Here is a 4240-nt window from a genome sequence, read left to right on the forward strand (position 1 = left end):
ACTCTTGGCTGATTCTTTCTTGTTTTGGGGTGTTTCTTTATAGATCTTTTGCTGCTAATGTTAATTTTCTGTTTTCGTTTCAGATCCAAGTGTCTATAGTTTTCGTAGGACTTTTCCCGTGACTTGACAACTCGATCTTTGTCCGTGCGCAACCCTCTATCAAAGGCTTTTAAGCATTCCTCATCAAACTTGAATATAGAGTCCTTCTCTAATAATTTGCATAATGGTTTAGAAACTTTGGAGAAGTCCTTGATAAATCTTCGATTAAAACTGGCGTGATCCAAAAAGCTCCTAACAGCCTTTACAGATGTTGGAGGTGGGAGTTTCTCAATAATGTCTACCTTTGCTTTGTCTACCTCAATCCCATGTCTCGTTATCCGATACCCTAGAACAACTCCTTCTCGTACCATAAAATGGCACTTTTCCTAGTTGAGTATGAGATTCGTTTCTTCGCATCGCCTTAGTACCTTAGTTAGATTGGCTAAGCAATCATCGTAAGTATCTCCGAATACTGAAAAATTGTCCATAAAAACTTCCAAATATTTCTCAACCATGTCAGTAAAAATAGACATCATACATCTTTGAAATGTAACAGGTGTATTACATAAACCAAATGGCATGCGTCTAAATGCAAGCGTACCGTACAGGCAGGTGAATGTCGTTTTGTGTTGATCTTCTAGTGCTACTGTAATCTGATTATACCCTGAGTATCCATCGAGAAAATAATAGTAATCTCGTCCTGTGAGTCTATCCAGCATCTGGTCTTAGAACGACAAAGGGAAGTGATCTTTCCTAGCCACCTTGTTCAGCTTCCGGTAATCGATGTAGATTCTCCATCCCGTAATCGTTCTAGTTGGTATCAACTCGTTGTTCTCATTCTCTACGACCGTGATACATCATTTTTTTGGCTCGCGCTGGACCAGGCTTACCCTGAACTGTTTGAGATGGGATAGATGATACCCGCATCTAACCACATGATGATCTTTTTTTTACTACATCCTTCATGATAGGGTTCAATCTCCGTTGTCCAGCGATCGTCCCTTTTTTGCCATCTTCCAAGATAATCTTGTCCATGCATACAGATGGACTAATGCTGCAAATATCGGCTATGGTCCATTCGATGGCTTTCTTGAATTGTTTCAAAACTAAGATAAGTTTCTCTTCTTACTCAGTGCTCAATTCTGCTGAAACAATCACAGGTAGAGTGGAAGCGTTTCCTAAATAAACGTATTTTAAATGAGAAAGTAATACCTTGAGTTCTAATTTAGGTGGCTCCTCGATCGACACTTTTGGTTGATAATAGTCCCTCTTTTCTAACTCCAAAGACTCAAAATGGAATTGCGAATTAAATCCCCTTTGATTAGCTTCTAGCAAAGCTAAGTATTCATCCTCCTCTTCATCATTTGGAGGATCCAATGTCAAAATTCTTTCCAGTGGGTCCTCAACACAGTTGAGTTCCTTCTCCACTATTAAATCCTCTAAATCGGACACTGCAGAGCAATCATCTATTATGTCAGGAAATCGTATAGACTTAAAGACGTTAAATGTTACCTGATCATCCTGAACACGCTTAGTGAGCTTGCCCTTCTGCACATCAATAAAGGTCCTTCCAGTTGCTAAGAGTGACCTTCCTAGGATGATTGGTACTTCTTTGTCTGCTTCAAAATCTAGAATTACAAAGTCAGTAGGACAGATAAACTTATCTACACGTACCAATACATCCTCAATTTTTCCTTCTAGATGTGCTAAGGATTGATCTGTTAGTTGAAGCGTAACTGTAGTTGGTCTAACTTCTCCTATCCCCAACTTCCTAAATATTGACATAGGCATCAAGTTGATACTTGCACCTAAGTCACATAATGCCTTACCATAATATGTTGCTCCAATGCTGCACGGTATGGTAAAACATCTAGGATCCTTCAATTTTGGGTGTAGTTTGTCTTGAAGATATGCACTGCATTCCTTCGTTAGAGCTACCATCTGAAATTCTCCAAGTCTTCATTTCTTAGACAAGATATCTTTCATGAACTTGACGTAGTTCGAAATTTGCTCAAGTGCTTCAACCAATGGGATGTTGATGTGAAGTTGCTTGAATACGTCAAGGAACTTCTTGAGTTGAATCTCCTGCTTTTGTTTCTAAAGTCTTTGAGGGTAGGGTGGTGGTGGTGGTTTCATTACTGAGACTGATTCTGGTTTATTCGTCTTTGGTGGCAATTTTGCATCTAACGACATTGTTAGTTTATCAGAATTAGTTGGTCTTGAGGTTACTTTGTCGGGTTTTGCAGATTTTGGTTCTGGTGAAACTGGAATTTCAACACTTGGTTGAACTTATTTTGAATCTTGAGCGTCAGCTGGCTCCTTTTCAACTTCGACAGCTTTGGGCTCTACTATCTTTCCGCTCCTCAATGTCAATGCTTTACAATGTTCCTTCCCCAGATTTCTCGGATTCTCCATGTCACTAGGTAGAGCACCTTGTGGTTGGTTCCTGAGTTTAGTAGCAAGCTGGCCCACTTGATTCTCCAAATTCCTTAGAGTGGCGTCGTTTTTCGCCATGTATGCCTTCAATAGATTCTCTAAGCTATTGGATGGTTCCGCTTAGGTTGGTTTTTGAACTTCTTGGGGGAACCTAGGTGGCTGAGTTGGTCTAGGTTGGGCGTAAGTGTTACTGGTTCCAGTCCCTTGGTTATTCTAGGAAAAATTTGGGTGATTTTGCCACGATGAGTTAATAAAGTTGGACTGCAGTCCTTGCCTCCCTCGATTTTGGTTTTGGTTACCCATGTAATATACGTATTCGGGGTTCGATGGACATTCTTCAAACAAATGTCCTTCCCCACAATACACACAGGCTATATTCTCAAATTGGTTAGGTGGTTGGGCTGCAAAACTGTTAGACCCATTAGTGGTAAGATTCTTAAGCATTGAGGATATTGAAGATACCTGAGATGCGAGTGAAGGCAGAGCGTCCACTTCATGTATTCCAGTGACTTGTCTTCCTAATGCTGCGCGATTGGTTGGCCATTGATAATTGTTGCTAACAATCCTCTCAATAATTTCTTAAGCCTCATTATACGACTTAAAAAAGAGAGCACCATTAGCAGAGGCGTCCACTCCCATCCTCGTGTGAGCATTGAGACCATTATAGAATGTCTCAAGTTGAATGTAATGTGGCATTCCATGATGAGGGCACTTTCGTAATAACTCTTTGTACCTTTCCCATGCCTCATACAGGGACTCATCGTCCATTTTTTGGAAGGAAGTGATCTCATTCCTCAACTTGGCATTCTTGCTCGGTGGGAAATACTTCATGAGGAATCTCTCATCTAACTCTTGCCATGTAGAAATGGAGTTCGGTGGCAATGAGTTCAACCAGGCACGAGCTCTATCCCTTAGTGAATATGGGAATAGCTTTAGTCGTAATATATATTCGGGTACTCCAACTAACTTAAAAGAATCGCTCACTTCCATAAATAGTCTTAAGTGAAGATGAGGATCTTCAGTAGGCATTCTACTGAAATGACCCACAGTTTGAAGCATCTGGAACATGACTGGCTTCAACTCAAATTGTTGTGCCTTGATTTCAGGTCTCCTAATGCCCAGATTAAGATCGTGAAATACTGGCATAGCATACTGTCGTAAAGCTCTATACCTATCATCAGCAATAAGAATAGGATTCTGAGTAAGGTTTGCTCCGTTTCCTTGATTCATATTCTCAAAGTTTATCTCTTTGGTCCTTCTCTGGTTCGCTTGTCTTCTTCGTTGTTGAAAGGTCCGTTCTATTTCAGGGTCCATAGGGAGTAAGTCGATAATCTAGTGATGGAAAATATTTTGGTTTAAAGATGATTAAAAACTAAGGGTTAAAAACTAAGTAAAAAATTTAAAATAAAAAGGTTCTAATGCACAATTTCAATTAAGGTTTAATCAAGATGATATAATTGTGTTGGATTAATTACATTCCTTTAACTTAGAATTATTAAACTTATGTTTATACTGCTACGAACAAATTCATAGCAACTCGGTAATTTGCTAGCTACTGCTCATACATACTTATGAAATTAATCAATCTCTTGAACATTTTTCAATGTCAATCCAAACAATTAATCAATATTCACAACCATATAAAAGATCAAGTGACGTAACAGAGTATTTCTACCTTGAGACAGTTTAATCACAATAATCTTGCAACTTATGCAAGACATATGTATCGCCAAATACAATGCTAAATTAACTTCTGCCACCTTAG

General features: G+C 39.2%; 1 non-coding gene across 1 annotated transcript; it reads left to right on the forward strand.

The window, feature by feature from the left end:
• The first annotated feature begins 3169 nt into the window (after positions 1 to 3169).
• LOC121220470 (small nucleolar RNA R71) lies at positions 3170 to 3276 on the forward strand. The gene has a single exon (XR_005917671.1). It is a non-coding gene; the product is annotated as a small nucleolar RNA R71 (small nucleolar RNA).
• The last annotated feature ends 964 nt before the right edge of the window (positions 3277 to 4240 follow it).

This window comes from Gossypium hirsutum, chromosome D08 (assembly GCF_007990345.1).
Source record: "Gossypium hirsutum isolate 1008001.06 chromosome D08, Gossypium_hirsutum_v2.1, whole genome shotgun sequence".
NCBI classification, from domain to species: domain Eukaryota; kingdom Viridiplantae; phylum Streptophyta; class Magnoliopsida; order Malvales; family Malvaceae; genus Gossypium; species Gossypium hirsutum.